The following is a 19,150-nucleotide window of genomic DNA, read 5'->3' as shown; positions in this document are numbered from 1 at the left end:
TTCCATAATAAAATCACACTTTCCCACGTGCTCCTCTCCTCTCCTCTCCTCTCCTCTCCTCTCCTCTCCTCTCCTCTCCTCTCCTCTCCTCTCCTCTCCTCTCCTCTCCTCTCCTCTCCTCTCCTCTCCTCTCCTCTCCTCTCCCCTTCCCCTTCCCCTTCCCCTTCCCCTTCCCCTTCCCCTTCCCCTTCCCCTTCCCCTTCCCCTTCCCCTTCCCCTTCCCCTTCCCCTTCCCCTTCCCCTTCCCCTTCCCCTTCCCCTTCCCCTTCCCTTCTCTTGTTAGATGCCGGAAGTGTAACAATTGTAGCAGTCTGCATTCTGTATGACCCTACAAGGAAGCCAGGATGGATTTAGAGGTAACTGGATGTTACCTAGTCTCTTTGTCTCTGTTTTGGAGAGCACCATTTACACAGATGCAAAGAGATACTTGACCGTACGTGTTTATCTTACAGTTCTCAGCTATTTCCTTCTCCTCCACCCTCACACCCCGTGCAATGAGTTCTAAGAGTATGAAACCCCTCTGATCCAACCTATGTAAAGGCAACTCCATGCACCTCTTCCTGTGAGCATGCACCTACAGGGTTACTACTATGGCAGAGGGAGTGTCTTTTCCCTTGCACCTCTGTGCAGTATGAGCAAATTTATGGGGGAGATTGAGAGAATTTTCGAGTTACATTTCATGGAACATTTGTTTAGTATTATAAACATCTGCAAATGACTATTTATTTCATGAAGTAATTAACATTCCTAATTAGATGCACCTTGCAGCTGCTGTTAACATGAATTGGCAGTAACGCAGTTACATTTTGATACGTATCTTCAGAAGACATAGAGAAGGTAAAAAAAAAAATTAAAGAAAAAAAAAGAACGAAAAAGAAAAAAATCTGCAGAGAAGGAAATAAAACTGTTCCCACACAGTTCAGAGAGTTCGCACAAAGAAGATCCCATGGCAACAGCGAGGCCCACAGTTTGCCTTATAAAAATCCAAGAATAGATAATGTATCATCTCTCCTAAAACAACACTTCGCTTCGGAAACCAGAGGGGAAGGAAGGAAGGAAGGAAAGAAGAAAACGAGAGAAGCAGGTTGACCCTTGCGCATGTTGCGCTCCTGGCATTCAGCTTGCTGTCCCAGACCCTGCCACTGCCTCTGCCTCTTCCCATCTTTCCTACCCCAGCCCCAGCCCCGGGCAGACGCGGCGCAGCCCCGGCGCTGCGGGCCGAGGCGAGGCGGGCGGCGGCAGGGCGGAGGGAGACAGGCCCGCCACCCAGGAGTTTCTCCAGGATCTCTCCGAAGGGCCCTCCTCTCCATCTCCGAAAAAAAAACCACCTCGACCAACCCTCCTCCAAAACTGGCGCTGGAGAAGCGGGTGTGGGTGCGCGGTCGGGCGAGCGCCGAGGTGTCCATCGGGTGGCAGCAGCGGCACCTTCTTGCCGGCTGGCGGCCCGGCGGAGGACGCGTTCAGCCGAACGAGCCCGTCTCGTAGAAACACAGGAATCATTTATGCACTGCAGTTTCTCTCGCCTCTCTCCCTCTACTCCCTGTCTTCCTCTGCTCCTTAGGATATTTTGGGTGGATTGTGGTTATCAATCAAGACTTCCTCTTCTTTGCTGAGCACTTGTCATTTTCACCAGGATTAGTATTGTTTGGGGCAAGCGGACAACCGATTCTTTCTTTTTTTTCCATTCTTCTTTTCCCTTTGGAGATTTTTCCCCCCAACGCCTCCCCCTCCACCTCCTCTTTCTTTTTCTATTATTTTTTTTCGGCTCTGCGGAAAGGGTGCTAGGACCCGGCAAGCACCCTTCCCCCTCGCCCCGCAGCGCTTTCCCCACAGCCGCCCAGCATCAGGAAACCCCGCTGGACCGCCGCTCCCCGGGTACCAGTGCGCGACAGCCCGGACCCGGCCTTCGGCGGCGGCGCGCTGGGCGCAGAGCTGGGCGCGGAGCTGCCCGCGGGCGGCGCGGGGGGCCCCAAGGCCGGCCGCCTCCTCATCCCCCCCCCACTCCTCGCCGCACCTGGATGGTTCCTGCCGCCGGCTACGCGGGCACTTTCTGAACTAGGAAGGAAGGGGCGACTCAGGGAGGTGGGAGGGGGGGCCGCCGAAGTCTGTATGGAATTACCTGCGCCCGCGGCGGAGCTGGCAGCGGTGGATGGATGGGCGACGCGTCCGCGGCACTCGCGGCCAGCTCAGCCCCAGGAGTAAACACGGGGCTTCTCCGGCCGAGTGCGCAGTGTGGTGACCGGCACTCGCCTCGCTGACTGATCGCACCGGAGGGATATTTCGGGAGCCTCCTGTGGGTAAGGTCATTTTATCCAGGCAAAAGCCCGGCATTGCTAAACTTGGTGGCGTGTGATGGAAATGGGTACTTTCGGGATTGCTGCATTACCCTGATGCGAGGGGCTCCAGCCGTTATTGGCAGTTGAGTGGAATAACTGCAGTAGGTCTTCTGGTGAGTGCTTTTTGCGACATTAAAAAAAAAAAAAAAAAGATATTGCAAATCTCCTCCCTCTCTATTCATGCACCCTCTGGATTTGGGAGAGTACTGTAAAAGCAAGGAGTCTATCTTTTCCTCTCTTCCCCCCCTCCCCCCCCCTTTTTCCTTTTTTCTTTCCTTTTTTTTCCCCTGGTTTTAATATTTTTTGACTGAAAAGGGTATGCGATACTAAAGAAACTCTCCTTAATGGAATCTATTTAATAAGAGATCAGATCCCATCCCCTGGCTGAAACAAACGTTTCCAACTCTGTGCAGCATTCTGCTGCATTTCACAGCTGCAATGGAGGTAGAGAAATCCTGCTTTTCGAGTTGTTAAACTTCAAGGTGGTGATCGTTATTGATCGTGGTACAGTGCTGTGGTCCTAAGGAGGTTAAATGCCGCTGATAATTTGGGATTCCAACTGTCATTATATATCCTGTAAGGAAATTAGAAGCTGATGTACAGTAGGGGAAAAAAAAAAGTCTCATCTTGATAGTAGAGAAATGCCATAAATTTCACTAGCCTGAACATCTGTCATCCACTTGCTCTCATAAAATATTTTTTTTCACCCAATAACTTGCCTACTGAAATCTCAGACCACGTGTATGGGAGTTGAAGATTTGCAAACAGAGATGCTATCTTTGGTATTTCATACATATATGCATCTGGCTGAGGGACTGTGTGTGAATTAATTCCTCAGTTAGTTGTGGTGTGAAGCGAGACAGGGAGAGAAAGGAGAGAAAAGATCATCTTCCTAGGAGCAGAAGTGAGCAAGGGAACCACTTCATCCTTTAAAGATTTAAAGGGATCCAAGCAATGCACACTGGTAATCTTTCTCTGCAAAATCAGTTCTGATAGAGGGAATAGAGGAAGATTGAGGGAATCGATAGTGATGACGTTGTGCAGTGCAGTGCACTGCAATGCTAAAGTTATATTGTGTGTGTGAGAGTATTATCCCCTTAACGTACAGCTGGTGGGTTAGTGCATAATGGATGGAAGCAGATATGCAGATTTATCTGTAGGAAGATGGATGTATTTGTGAGAAGACGGCGATTATGTAACTTGATTACATCAGTGGCATCAATTGCCGATAGTGGAATAATATGCTCATGTAGCGTATTGATCACTTGGGTTAACTTTGTAGCGCTCCCGGCAGCGGGGGTTGGAGACCTGGGCAGAGGAGGGGAGATCCTTGCTCAGTTCCTGCCGAGGGAGGGGATTGCCTCTTGCAGGCAGCCTTTGCATCGGTGTGCTCCAGGAGGAGTTTCCCCGGGACAGGAGTTCACGAAGGAAGAGACTGCTTAGTTGCTAATTCAGCCACACCCGCAGAGAGGGCCCCAGAACAGCCCCTGCAAAGCTCACAATGGTCCCATTGAGAGGATCCGGCTGCGCGCTCCTCTGCAAGGTCACACGGCAACCTGGGACTCCAGTGCATGGCAACAGCGGAGCGCAGGAACAACTACCCCAAATTAAAAGCGATTCGCCACCTTGCTCGCTGTTGCCTACCTCCAGACACGTCGTTCTGCTGACCCTTCTTCCAGTGCTCAAGGCAGAGCTGGTGCCGTTTCTCCCCGAATGTGAGTGGCACCTAACACAGCGTTGGCTCTCAGTGTGTGGAATGCCTACCTTGCAGCTTTAGCTGCATGCTGCCTCGGTGTTTTACAGTACAGCAGGACTGACTTCAGAAAAAAAGTAGAGTGAGGTATAACAGCCTAATCTACCTGTTACATTTCCAGGGAACTCAGAAGGTGGTCCATTATCACATTTCAAGTCTCTCAGAAGTGAGTAGGTGAAGAGCAAAGGTGTGACAGGTGTCCAATCAGTTTAACTCTGATGGATTATTTTAGCAAATGATGCACAAAGATAGCAGTATCAGGATATACTCTAATATCCATTTTGGAATCATATATCATTGTTCCTATCTACTCAAGGGAGAGGGGAGAAGCCAACTCCTTGAAGACAGATAAGCTTGCAGAGGCACTGCTGAGGCCTCATACTTCCAACGAATGCATTTTCTGAAAAATGTAAGCCTGAAGAAATCTTAATTCAGCTGAAATGAGTGACTTGATCATCACTGGCCTACATCCTTCCCCACTTCACTCTGAATTTATTCCAGCAAAATTACACTAAAAGTCTTTTCTGTTAAGAAGAGGTGAAGGCAGAGTGCATTTTGCACTCCTGATAGGCATGTTCTTCACATACTGCGTTTAATGCACTATCAGACTCACAGCAATTTTACCATGGAACCAGCCTGAAGAGTCATTTTCCTTGGAAGTGTCAATATTATAGAGTTGGTTCACCATTAATTCATGACTATTTTCATGTTTCTGGAAGATACATCTGCGCAAGCACTAATAAATCCTGCTAATGTAGTTTAGAGTTTGACATTCACAGAGTATACCGGATAAACTGTAGAGAGAAAAAAAAAAAAAGACATGAAGTTAACTCTGTTTCCATCCTTCAGGGGTCAGAATAACACTATGGCAACTCCTATGTGCTGCTACAGCTCTTAGAATTTTCAGAAATGTCCATGGCATGCTCTGTTCCACAACACATGATTGCAGGCATGCTCTTTCCATGTGATTCCTTAAAGGACTTCTTGTGACACACAGGCTGCGTACCTGTACATATCCATCTTAAAGCAATGCACTGTTGTCTGCAGCAAGTGTTGCAGAACTGGTGCTGTAAAAGAGTAGGCATTGACAGTGTGGGAATACATCACATGGTACACGAAAACTGGCAGGCAGCATGCAAGGATTTGCAAATTCAGGGTAATAGAGAGTGGCAAACAACCAAGTTTTATTTATAGAATAATTTCATTGTTCTAGTTAGCAATACCCACTTGGTAAAAATAGAGGGTTTCAGCTCCAGTGCAGCATCCATTCAGTTTACACCCAAGATAGCTTCTTCAAGAGGAAACTTTCCTTGCTGAAGTAAAACTGTAAGTCACTCGGACAAATGAAGAGAAAATGTGAAGAGAAATATTTACATAAAACATTCCCAGGCTCCAAATCTCAGACCACTGAAATCAGCGAGAGTTTTGCCACCCACTCCTCACTAGCGCTGGGAGGCTGACTTTTAAAGAAAACAGCAGTGCATGAAGAATAATCTCAGTGCCTACTTCTGGAAGAGAAAACTTCTGACTCTTGTTATCATTAAAAACAGGATGCATGGTGTGCTGCTGCTAGGAAGGTTTGAAGCATTGAGGGCAGATCTTAATGAAGCTTTTTTTACCTTTCAGTGGTATTCTTGGGATGTATTCAGTGCACTTTCTGTGGCTGTTGTGTGGAACCCATGTGTTGGGACACAAAGCAAAGAAATGGATAAGTGAGTAAGGTTTCTGTTCGGTATAGTTACACTCAGAAGTGTTTAGCTATGCTTCTGTGTTTCATAACAGCTATGATCTTTAATGTCTGGGATTCTTCTTCTTTTTACCCTGTATGGTAATATATGGCAGCTGAAACATCCACACTCCGATTAATAGGATTGAAAACTAGAAACTTATCTAATCGTGCTCAAGTTGTGAAGTTTAATTATAGTGACACTAGTTGTGCAGTTATATAGATAAGATTGCCTCAGTATTACTGTTAAAAACCTCTATCTTGTTGCCATCCACTGGGTTGGAGGTCCATAAAGTAAGAAGAAATGGCTGTAGAGACCATAACAGTTGTTTTGGGTTACTATCATGGCCTGTCAGTCCAGTATTCCATGCATTAACCTTCAAGTCTTTACATGCACATCTACAGTAGCACCAATGCAGCCATTATGCTCTATCACTTTAAGTGTATGTTTGTTTTACTTTAAAATTTAATTGAACATGCAGTGGTAGACCACAGTGACTCAGGAGGAATCATTTAACCTATTGTTCTTCATGTACTTTTATATTGCTCTGATATGCTTAAAATGAAACCAGATCAAATGCAGGAATTAATTTTACTTGTGATAGCTTAAAATCAGTGCATATTTGGAAGAAAGCTCTTTTGGAAGGAGTGGGAGAGGGAAAACTGAAGGTGAAAGGTTGTGGGGTTGTAATGTTAATGTTCAAGCTTAACATGTTCTTCTGGGGCAGTCATATATGAAACTCCATCTACTGAAACTCCATCTACTGCTCCATCCATCTGCTCTTTTAGGAGTGGAAAAGGGAAAACTGAAGGTGAAAGGTTGTGGGGTTGTAATGTTAATGTTCAAGCTTAGCATGTTCCTCTGGGGCAGTCACACATGAAACTCCATCTACTGAAACTCCATCTACTACTCCATCCATCTGCTCTTTTAGAAGGAGTGGAAAAGGGAAAACTGAAGGTGAAAGGTTGTGGGATTGTAATGTTAATGTTCAAGCTTTACATGTTCCTCTGAGGCAGTCACATATGAAACTCCATCTACTGAAACTCCATCTACTACTCCATTCATCTGCTCTTTTAGAAGGAGTGGGAAAGGGAAAACTGAAGGTGAAAGGTTGTGGGGTTGTAATGTTAATGTTCAAGCTTAGCATGTTCCTCTGAGGCAGTCACATATGAAACTCCATCTACTGCAAAAGGGGAAAAATGCTGTATTGTTTGCCAAAGCAGCATTAGACCAGGGCAAGGAAATCAGATAGTCCTGGATCTCTCATTTTAATGTTGAGTACTCTGTTTTCTGGGTCTCACTATACCTGTGTGTTATAGGCACTCTCAGGTAACTTCATGGTGTTAACCAGCATACTATTTATGCCTCAATAACTAGGCCTGAACAGGTGAACCAAGGATATCACCCTTACTGCTTTCTGTACTTAGAAATAGTGTTAATTAGAACAGCACACAGGCTTGACAGTGGTCCTTCAGTGGTCATAACATTAACTGCAGCAATTACCCACAGACTTTCTTTTTTTTTTTTCCTAATTTGGGGTGAAGGAGAATGGGAAAAGATGAAAACATTTAGATTTTTGCCAGTGTGGTAAATACTATTTTCATCTTGTTTTTACTTTTTGGCATAATATAGCGAGTGCTCAGTGTAGCTTCTGAACAGAAACACAGAAGCCTGATTCATGCACTAAGAAGACATCTACAACCTTTACAAATCTATACAATCAGCAGGCAGACAGGGGGTAGCACCACTTGGTGATTGGATGGCTAGTGGTGTCAGAAAATCTTCTGTTCTATGGCCCTTCACAGCTGTCCTCAATGAATAGACCATTGTAAGAGAGGAAGAAGATGGAGCCTAGCAGAATGGGTTAAAAAAGGGGCTGAAGAGCTTGTGAATTTACAGGCATTGATGATGTAGCTCCTGTCTCTTCAGAGATGGGATATATTTCTGTATGCCTTTCATCCCTTCTTCACTAATGAGACCCAAATGCTAAACGTTTTTGCAGTTCCTGACTCCCACTGCTCTTCTTCTTGAGGAATTATTAAACTCTCTGGTGTGAGGATCATCACCTTTCTGCTTTCATGCACGTTTCCAGTTGCACAATGAGTCTGTGATCTCTCAGTTGAGGTAATTTGAAGTACTTCTCTGTGAAATAATAAATCAGTGGCAGGAACGTGAAGGAAGTAGTGTTTTCTGTTGGCTAATGTAGAAAAGATAGATAATTTACACAAATCTCTTTTTTTTCTCTGACAAAGGACAAATCATTGGAATGCCCAGCAAAAATCTCACAATGCTCTCACAAGACTGCCTCTTAGGAAGCTAGTGCAAAACCTCTGTGTAAAACCTCTGTGATTTCAGTTTCACCTGTTAAGTTCCACTTAATCATGTGTGTTTGGACTGCCAGTAGCAATTTCAGTAAACTCAGCCCCAGCCAAAAAATTAGACTGTTTCAAGGAAAATGAAGTTACAGCAATGTGTATTAATATAAATGCATAGGAGAAGGCTTTTGCTGGTGAGGTTAGGAGGAAATTTAACCAGCCTGGGCACCCAGACCAATGTCTGAATTGTTTAAGGGACTGGCACTTATGTTCATCTGTGCCTGCATCCATTTGACAGAACATCTTTGACTCTGAGCTCTGTGGATGATGCTCCTCAAGGATAATTCCTACACCAAGAAGATCTGTCAGCATGATGAAAACCTTGGGATGGAGCCACTATGTCTGCAGAGGGATGTGTTTAGCCAGGATGCTTTTGTGTGGCACTGATCCCTGGCAACAGTTTTCTTCCTGTGTCTGTCAGGTTGCTGTTCGGTGTGCAGAATTTCAGGATGGCAGCAGAGCACAGCTGTTATTGTATAGCACCTTGGCATTCCTGCATCCTCAACTTCTCTTTAATGTTTTCTGGCAGTCTCCTCTCAGATATTCTTTTTCTTTTGCAGGCAATCTTACCTTTGCTCCTTTTAGAATAACTTAACGGCAAAGGAAGGATATTGAGGTGCTCCCTCAACCTCTCTTCATAGTGCTGTGTTCCAGGCCTCTCACCAGCTTTGTCACCCTTCTCTGGACATGTTCCAGTATCTCAACATCTCTCTTCAATTGAGGAGCCCAGAACAGCACTCAAGGTTTGGCCTGACCAGTGCTGAGTATAGGGACAAAATAACCTCACTTGTCCTACTGGCCACACTGTTCCTGATCCAGGCCAGGATGCCATTGGCACTCTTGGCCACCTGGGCACACTGCTGGCTTATGTTCAGCCTACTCTCTACCAGTACCCCCAGTACTAGTACCCTTTCTTCCTGGCTGCTCTCCAGCCACTCTACCCCCAGCCTTTAGTGCTGTTTAGGGTTGTTGTGACCAAAGTGCAGAACCCTGCACTTGGCCTTGTTCAATCTCATCCCATTGGCCTCTGCCCACCCATCCAGCATGTCAAGGTCCCTCTGCAGGACTCTCCTACCCTCCAACAGATCCACACCTGCTCCTAACTTGGTGTCATCTGCAAACTTACAAACTTACTGATGCTGGGCTCCTGGTCCAGATCATCAATAAAGGTATTGAACAGGACCAGGGCCAACACTGCTTCCTGGGGACACCACTTGTGTCCCCCAGTTGTGGTACTGCTTAATGAAAGCTTGTACCAGTTGTGGTACTGCTTAATGAAAACTTGAGTTGTTCTGACCGGGCAACCTAATTTGTCTGTTTAAGTCCTTGTTACTGAAGTCCTGATCCAAAAGCCACTGAAAGAAATGGAAATGGGAAAAGAAATGGAAGAGTACTACACTTGGTAGATTTTAGATCCATTTCCAGTTTTATCAATTTCCTCATTTTCGTTAAGTTTCTCTGGAAGAGCCTCATGCTGCTTCTTATCTTTAATAGGTTAACATTGACTGTAAACTTTAATAGAGGCCAATAAAGTTTCACTATTTTATTGACAGCATAGTCTGTCCCATCAATTTCCATCATTAAAGGATATGCGACTCTGATATTTAGTTTTTTTCACAGAAAAGAACATCTACAGTCTTGAAAGGTTGTTAGGGCATCACTGGTATCCAGCACTTCAGTTACTATGATGGGAAAACCATAGCCATCTGAAATGAATAACTGAAAATATATACAGTATTGGTGTACATCCTGGTTGAGATCTCTCTAAAAATCTGGCAGGTTAATCAAATTACAGATATGTTTTTGTTTATCTTTAGTTAAATGAGCATATTCTTCTTCCTGATGCCTCTTTAGTGTTTATATTATAATGTATGGTTTATTAAAGGACAATCACATGGAGATGTGATAACAATAATATGGATTAATTATCACAGGATCACAAAATATTAGAGGTTGGAAGGGACTCAACGAGATCAAGTCCATCTCCCCTGCCAGAGCAGGACCACACAATCTAGCACAAATCACAGAGGAATGAATCCAGATAGGCTTTGAAAGTCTCCAGAGAAGGAGAGTTCACAACCTCTCTGGGGAGCCTGTTGCAGTGCTCTGTGACCCTTACAGTAAAGAGATTCCCCCTTGTGTTGAGGTGGAACCTCTTATGCTGCAACTTACACCCATTGCTCCTTCTCCTATCCCAGGGAGCAGTGTGCAGAGCCTGTCCCCATCTCCTGAGCAGCCCTCAGATATTTATAAACATTTATTAAATCCCCTCTCAGTCTTCTCTTCTCCAGCCCCAGGTCCCTCAGCCTCTCCCCATCAGACAGTACTCCAGGCCCCTCATCATCCTCATAGCCCGCTGCTGGACCGTCTCCAGCAGATCCCTGTCCCTCTTAAACTGGAGAGCCCAAAACTGAATGTAGTATTCAATTAATTCACAATTATCAGTATTAATAAACTATGAAAAGTCATTTATTCAATCTCACCAGAAGACTTAATTACAAAGTTCAAACAGATGATTGTGAGTAGTTGAGCCATTTGAACAGCTCAGCCAAACTAGCAAAATACAAACATTAAGTTGAGCTGAGATTCTTGAAGTGCAATATGCCACTTGCCCTCTAGGGGGACTCGAGAGGCTCCTTTTTGCTAAGGCAGCGCAAAGGAGTTAAGAAAACCAAAGCAAAAACTTTAACTACAAAGAGCCTTTTATAGAATATTTACTCACAAAATAGTATTTCTGGATTCCCAGGGCTGCATTATAGTCCCAGGCAGCAGCAAAAACACTTGGAGGGGCTGCTGTTGGAGGCTTTTGGAATTTCCCCAGGACTTGTGCTGCGGCTGGCATGGTCTCTGACCTGATCTAGGTCCCTTCTTGGTCAATGATGTCCTTTCCATGGCTCTGGACTCCGCACAGAGGTTCACAGATGAGCAAGCAAGGACAGAGTCTGGCTGGTATCAATAACCTGCTCTCTGTCACCATGTAGGCTTCAGTGAGGTCTCTCTAAGTGAGCTCTCCAGATAGGAGCAGCTTATCACTTCCATTTCACACTAGGCTGGCCAGTTTCTGGAAGCTTTCAGCAATGATTCTTGCCGACTGCACTTAATGCCTCTGTCTGGTAAACTGAGGTGGACAAGATTGAAACATCAAAGCTTGTTACACAGCAAAGCTGGTCTGAAGCAGGGTGAAGCATGGCAACAGCAGAGCAAGGCAAAACGAGCTGAGGCAGAGCACATTGTTTACAACTTCACTCTTATTTTGTCAATTGCCTGAGTCTGATGGCTCCATTTGGCCACAGAGATTCACCGATCAACGCGGCACTTTGCCAAAGTTAGCCATATGAAGTGAAGCCAGGGGCTTGCTTTACCCATACTTGGGAAAACCCAGGCTGTGCATAAACCAGCATATGCAATTTGTTTACCACAACAGCAGACTCGGTGGCCTCAAGCCTTGTGTTCTTTTCACACACTGCTTTCCATTCCATTGGAGGGGGAAGGGTGAGCAAGAGGTCATGCTTGGACAAGCCAGGACACATATCAGTCCTACTTCAGCCTTCCATGACACATGGCTCAGTGGACAGGCATTGTGTATGTATTTACAGCTGTTCACTTACAAGGGACCCTCCTTAATTAGTGTTTCCTCTGGATTGTGTCCATTTGTAGCGGCACTTAATGATCAAGCCTTCCATATTAGCTAGTGTAATGTAATGTGTGTCTTCTATTTCATTCAGCACCCTAAAATTAGTTTTGCAGGTTAGCAAAAAAGCTAGTAGAAATTATTGGGTTAGGTAGCAAAGGAAGATCAGTTCCTACAAAGACTCAGAAAGCTTGAAGCCCTTTCTGGAGGTACTGAAGGGAGACCTGCTTCCAGGGGAAACTGGGATAGAAGCCATAGTGTTACCATAAGATTTTTCCCTTTCAGAATGTTCCTGATGGAGATAAAGAAACAAGCCTTTAACAAGGAGTTTTAAATAAGAGAAATAAAGATAAAATTCTTGATGAGTGGCACTTAATTCCCATTACTGCTTTACCATACTACTTCCCTGTGACTGTTGATATTTAATACAATTAATTTGAAGGAATTGAACCTTTAAGGCCTGAGAAATTAGTCCCTTTCACTAGTTGGAAGCATTTCTTCTATGGGAAACTTGACGAAATCTATCTGTGATTCACCTTCCTCTCTCTAATGTCTGTCAGACAAAAGCTACTCCTGCCTTTTTGTCTTTTTAAGTGCATTATCTCTTATATTATCAGCTCTTAGTTTAAGATTTCTATTTTACTGTCTATGGTGTAAGGTTAAAGGCAGAGTTAATGTCAATTTCTTGTCTTTAGCTCAGTGGAAATTCAATTGTCTGCTGACCTATGAGAAGCATGGTAGATATTTGCATTTCTCCAGACAGAAAATATTTCCATGTTGGTTAGAGTGATTTTTTTCTTATATATATATTTACATATATGCACACACATATATATATAAAATAATAATGATTTACTTTTTTATTCTTTAGTATTTCAATTTTGGGAAGATTGAGTGAAAAGATGACATTTTAACACAAAAATACCAACCAGCCAACCAAAACCCCCAAACATTTTCTGTAGGAAATTAATCAGAGAAGATAATTTCAGCATAGCTACTGCAAGTTTCTATCAGAACAGGACTCAGCAATGGTCATAGAATCATAGAATCATAGAATCAACCAGGTTGGAAGAGACCTCCAAGATCATCCAGTCCAACCTAGCACCCAGCCCTATCCAATCAACTAGACCATGGCACTAAGTGCCTCATCCAGTCTTTTCTTGAAGACCTCCAGGGACGGTGCCTCCACCACCTCCCTGGGCAGCCCATTCCAATGCCAATCACTCTCTCTGTGAAGAACTTCTTCCTAACATCCAGCCTATACCTACCCTGGCACAACTTGAGACTGTGTCCCCTTGTTCTATTGCTGCTTGCCTGGGAGAAGAGGCCACCCCCCACCTGGCTACAATGTCCCTTCAGGTAGTTGTAGACAGTAATAAGATCCCCCCTGAGCCTCCTCTTCTCCAGGCTAAACAGGCCCAGCTCCCTCAACCTGTCCTCATAGGATTTGTGCTCCAGGCCCCTCACCAGCTTTGTTGCCCTTCTCTGGACATGTTCCAGCACCTCAACATCCTTCTTGAATTGAGGGGCCCAGAACTAGACACAGTACTCAAGGTGTGGTCTGACCAGTGCTGAGTACAGGGGAAGGTCTTTTGGTGCTGAATAATACACGTATGTAAATATTACTGTGAGTCATTATTGATGGTGGAGGTGGAGTTAGCTTTTTGTTTCCTAATTACTAATCAGTCTTGTTAATTTAAGGTTACCTTATTATTCATCTTCTTTTCCCATGTAGCTTGGGTTAATTGTGTAGAATGTGGATGGGCGTAAGTTAAAAGTGGCTTGCGTTGTTCTTTTTGTGCCAGGATTCAGGTGTAACCCACCTAGTTAACAGAACAAAAATATTAATAGTAATAGATCTTTGTGGTTTCTGTGTTGAATTTTAACCCCATGTTTGCTCCTGTCCATCAAATCTTAATCCAGTGACTGAGGATCACAGGATGCCAGGGGTTGGAAGAGACCCAAATTGATCATCAAGTCCAACCTCCGAAAGGCTGTGGTTGGTCTCCGTGTTTAGTGCATTAGATTTGAGAATCTGTATTGAAGCAGAAAGTTTCTGTTATTTCATGCAGTACATCTGCCTGCCAGTGCAAAGCCATCACCTGCCGTATGCTAGTGGGTACAGCGTTTGTCAAGAGCAGCTTCTCCGAAGGGAAAGCCAAAGCAGGGCAGTCCCCATTTTGCCTGGAGATAATTCCCGGAGCAAGGGGGATCTCGTGTTTCATTTACGAAACCTTTGCTGTTTGTTTTGAGCCTCGGTACTAGAGATAACAAGCCACGCTCGGTGCCATCCTTTGGGCTAATTCCAGCTGACGGCTTTCTGCCGTGGCCGGAGCGCAGAGCTCAGCGGTGACGCCGGCAGCGCTTCCCCTGTCACAGCCGGCCCCAGGAGCACAGCCTGCCAGCGGGCTGTACACCCTGCCAGCGGGCTGTACACCCTGCCAGCGGGCTCTGCACCCTGCCAGCGGGCTCTGCATCCTGCCAGCGGGCTGTACACCCTGCCAGCGGGCTCTGCAGCCTGCCAGCGGGCTCTGCACCCTGCCAGCGGGCTCTGCATCCTGCCAGCGGGCTGTACACCCTGCCAGCGGGCTGTACACCCTGCCAGCGGGCTCTGCATCCTGCCAGCGGGCTGTACACCCTGCCAGCGGGCTGTACACCCTGCCAGCGGGCTCTGCAGCCTGCCAGCGGGCTCTGCACCCTGCCAGCGGGCTCTGCAGCCTGCCAGCGGGCTGTACACCCTGCCAGCGGGCTCTGCACCCTGCCCCTGCCAGCGGGCTCTGCACCGTGCCAGCGGGCTGTACACCCTGCCAGCGGGCTCTGCAGCCTGCCCCTGCCAGCGGGCTCTGCACCGTGCCAGCGGGCTGTACACCCTGCCAGCGGGCTCTGCAGCCTGCCAGCGGGCTGTACACCCTGCCAGCGGGCTGTACACCCTGCCAGCGGGCTCTGCAGCCTGCCAGCGGGCTCTGCACCCTGCCAGCGGGCTCTGCAGCCTGCCAGCGGGCTGTACACCCTGCCAGCGGGCTCTGCAGCCTGCCAGCGGGCTGTACACCCTGCCAGCGGGCTCTGCACCCTGCCAGCGGGCTGTACACCCTGCCAGAGGGCTCTGCACCCTGCCAGCGGGCTCTGCACCCTGCCAGCGGGCTGTACACCCTGCCAGCGGGCTGTACACCCTGCCAGCGGGCTGTACACCCTGCCAGCGGGCTCTGCACCCTGCCAGAGGGCTGTACACCCTGCCAGCGGGCTCTGCACCCTGCCAGCGGGCTCTGCATCCTGCCAGCGGGCTGTACACCCTGCCAGCGGGCTCTGCAGCCTGCCAGCGGGCTCTGCAGCCTGCCAGCGGGCTGTACACCCTGCCAGCGGGCTCTGCACCCTGCCCCTGCCAGCGGGCTCTGCACCGTGCCAGCGGGCTGTACACCCTGCCAGCGGGCTCTGGAGCCTGCCCCTGCCAGCGGGCTCTGCACCGTGCCAGCGGGCTGTACACCCTGCCAGCGGGCTGTACACCCTGCCAGCGGGCTCTGCACCCTGCCAGCGGGCTGTACACCCTGCCAGCGGGCTCTGCAGCCTGCCAGCGGGCTCTGCACCCTGCCAGCGGGCTGTACACCCTGCCAGCGGGCTCTGCAGCCTGCCAGCGGGCTCTGCACCCTGCCAGCGGGCTCTGCAGCCTGCCAGCGGGCTGTACACCCTGCCAGCGGGCTCTGCACCCTGCCAGCGGGCTGTACACCCTGCCAGAGGGCTCTGCACCCTGCCAGCGGGCTGTACACCCTGCCAGCGGGCTCTGCACCCTGCCAGAGGGCTGTACACCCTGCCAGCGGGCTCTGCACCCTGCCAGCGGGCTGTACACCCTGCCAGCGGGCTCTGCAGCCTGCCCCTGCCAGCGGGCTCTGCACCGTGCCAGCGGGCTGTACACCCTGCCAGCGGGCTGTACACCCTGCCAGCGGGCTCTGCACCCTGCCAGCGGGCTGTACACCCTGCCAGCGGGCTCTGCACCGTGCCAGCGGGCTCTGCACCCTGCCAGCGGGCTGTACACCCTGCCAGCGGGCTCTGCAGCCTGCCAGCGGGCTCTGCACCCTGCCAGCGGGCTCTGCACCGTGCCAGCGGGCTGTACACCCTGCCAGCGGGCTCTGCAGCCTGCCCCTGCCAGCGGGCTCTGCACCGTGCCAGCGGGCTGTACACCCTGCCAGCGGGCTGTACACCCTGCCAGCGGGCTGTACACCCTGCCAGCGGGCTCTGCACCCTGCCAGCGGGCTGTACACCCTGCCAGCGGGCTCTGCAGCCTGCCAGCGGGCTCTTCACCCTGCCAGCGGGCTGTACACCCTGCCAGCGGGCTCTGCACCCTGCCCCTGCCAGCGGGCTCTGCACCGTGCCAGCGGGCTGTACACCCTGCCAGCGGGCTCTGCAGCCTGCCCCTGCCAGCGGGCTCTGCACCGTGCCAGCGGGCTGTACACCCTGCCAGCGGGCTGTACACCCTGCCAGCGGGCTCTGCACCCTGCCAGCGGGCTGTACACCCTGCCAGCGGGCTCTGCAGCCTGCCAGCGGGCTCTGCACCCTGCCAGCGGGCTGTACACCCTGCCAGCGGGCTCTGCAGCCTGCCAGCGGGCTCTGCACCCTGCCAGCGGGCTCTGCAGCCTGCCAGCGGGCTGTACACCCTGCCAGCGGGCTCTGCACCCTGCCAGCGGGCTGTACACCCTGCCAGAGGGCTCTGCACCCTGCCAGCGGGCTGTACACCCTGCCAGCGGGCTCTGCACCCTGCCAGAGGGCTGTACACCCTGCCAGCGGGCTCTGCACCCTGCCAGCGGGCTGTACACCCTGCCAGCGGGCTCTGCAGCCTGCCCCTGCCAGCGGGCTCTGCACCGTGCCAGCGGGCTGTACACCCTGCCAGCGGGCTGTACACCCTGCCAGCGGGCTCTGCACCCTGCCAGCGGGCTGTACACCCTGCCAGCGGGCTCTGCACCGTGCCAGCGGGCTCTGCACCCTGCCAGCGGGCTGTACACCCTGCCAGCGGGCTCTGCAGCCTGCCAGCGGGCTCTGCACCCTGCCAGCGGGCTCTGCACCGTGCCAGCGGGCTGTACACCCTGCCAGCGGGCTCTGCAGCCTGCCCCAGCCAGCGGGCTCTGCACCGTGCCAGCGGGCTGTACACCCTGCCAGCGGGCTGTACACCCTGCCAGCGGGCTCTGCACCCTGCCAGCGGGCTGTACACCCTGCCAGCGGGCTCTGCAGCCTGCCAGCGGGCTCTGCACCCTGCCAGCGGGCTGTACACCCTGCCAGCGGGCTCTGCAGCCTGCCAGCGGGCTCTGCACCCTGCCAGCGGGCTCTGCAGCCTGCCAGCGGGCTGTACACTCTGCCAGCGGGCTCTCCAGCCTGCCAGCGGGCTGTACACCCTGCCAGCGGGCTCTGCACCCTGCCAGCGGGCTGTACACCCTGCCAGAGGGCTCTGCACCCTGCCAGCGGGCTGTACACCCTGCCAGCGGGCTCTGCACCCTGCCAGCGGGCTGTACATCCTGCCAGCGGGCTCTGCAGCCTGCCAGCGGGCTGTACACCCTGCCAGCGGGCTCTGCACCCTGCCAGCGGGCTGTACACCCTGCCAGCGGGCTGTACACCCTGCCAGCGGGCTCTGCACCCTGCCAGCGGGCTCTGCATCCTGCCAGCGGGCTGTACACCCTGCCAGCGGGCTCTGCAGCCTGCCAGCGGGCTCTGCACCCTGCCAGCGGGCTGTACACCCTGCCAGCGGGCTCTGCACCCTGCCAGCGGGCTCTGCACCCTGCCAGCGGGCTCTGCACCGTGCCAGCGGGCTGTACACCCTGCCAGCGGGCTCTGCAGCCTGCCAGCGGGCTGTACACCCTGCCAGCGGGCTCTGCAGCCTGCCCCTGCCAGCGGGCTCTGCACCGTGCCAGCGGGCTGTACACCCTGCCAGCGGGCTCTGCAGCCTGCCAGCGGGCTCTGCACCCTGCCAGAGGGCTGTACACCCTGCCAGCGGGCTCTGCAGCCTGCCAGCGGGCTCTGCACCCTGCCCCTGCCAGCGGGCTCTGCACCGTGCCAGCGGGCTGTACACCCTGCCAGCGGGCTCTGCACCTGCCAGCGGGCTCTGCACCCTGCCAGAGGGCTGTACACCCTGCCAGCGGGCTCTGCAGCCTGCCAGCGGGCTCTGCACCCTGCCCCTGCCAGCGGGCTCTGCACCGTGCCAGCGGGCTGTACACCCTGCCAGCGGGCTCTGCACCTGCCAGCGGGCTCTGCACCCAGCCCCTGCCAGCGGGCTCTGCATCCTGCCCCTGTCAGCGGGCTCTGCACCCAGCCCCTGCCAGCGGGCTCTACATCCTGCTTCTGCCAGCGGGCTGTACACCCTGCCAGCGGGCTGTACACCCTGCCAGCGGGCTCTACAGCCTGCCAGCGGGCTCTGCACCCTGCCCCTGCCAGCGGGCTCTGCACCGTGCCAGCGGGCTCTACATCCTGCCTCTGCCAGCGGGCTGTACACCCTGCCAGCGGGCTCTACATCCTGCTTCTGCCAGCGGGCTCTGCGCCCAGCACGACCTGTCGCCTGCGTACTCACGGTCTCCATAGCATTGCATCGTACAAGACTCCTTTTGTCTGCTCTGAAGATTGCCGTTATTTGCTGATGGGGAATGATGTGAAGCGAAGCAAGGGTAAACCGATTTCACACAGCAACTCCTGTCAGAGCTCTGTGTTACATCAAGAATAAGCTTAGAGTTGACTCCAGTGAAGCCGTTTCTCTCGGCTTGCCAGATCGAGTCCAATATGAACTTTCAACATAGATATTATTGCATTAATTTTAATGAATAAAGATCACAGACACATTACTTATTTAATTAACATAGCAAAAACCACTGTCAGCAAGCAAAGAAGTTCTATTGTGCAGCAGCTCTAATGCAATCACAAGAGTATGCTTTATGGCTGTGAGAATATAATTTTCTTGTTTAAAACCTTTGATGTGTCTTTGAATATATAAAACCACAGGAAATGTGTAAATAAGGCTTGCCTGCCATCTCGAATTCTTCCTATCAAAATGAATCTTTGAGCTTCAATCTGTGCTTCTATTGGTATCTTTCAAATAATGCTGATATATCTGTGAGTGCATACATATGTATAAATATAGGCAGAAGTGTATTTGTATATACACATCTTTTGTTATAAAGTCATAGGTAATAATAGGGTGTCCAGTTCTGGGCCCCTCAATTCAAGAAGGATGTTGAGGTGCTGGAACATGTCCAGAGAAGGGCAACGAAGCTGGTGAGGGGCCTGGAGCACAAATCCTATGAGGAGAGGTTGAGGGAGCTGGGCCTGTTTAGCCTGGAGAAGAGGAGGCTCAGGGGTGA

General features: G+C 50.6%; 1 protein-coding gene across 1 annotated transcript in view; it reads left to right on the top strand.

Annotated features, from left to right (window-relative positions):
* Positions 1-1,323: 1,323 nt before the first annotated feature.
* IL1RAPL1 (interleukin 1 receptor accessory protein like 1) overlaps positions 1,324-19,150 on the top strand; it is a 679,666-nt gene continuing 661,839 nt past the window's right edge. Inside the window, exon 1 of the mRNA XM_064151980.1 lies at positions 1,324-2,297. The gene's annotated coding sequence lies outside the window, so the exon portion shown is untranslated. The remainder of the gene's footprint in view (positions 2,298-19,150) is intronic.

The sequence above is a fragment of the Pogoniulus pusillus genome, chromosome 12, assembly GCF_015220805.1.
Source record: "Pogoniulus pusillus isolate bPogPus1 chromosome 12, bPogPus1.pri, whole genome shotgun sequence".
Lineage (NCBI taxonomy): Eukaryota > Metazoa > Chordata > Aves > Piciformes > Lybiidae > Pogoniulus > Pogoniulus pusillus.
This window is presented reverse-complemented; position numbering and strand designations above follow the sequence as displayed.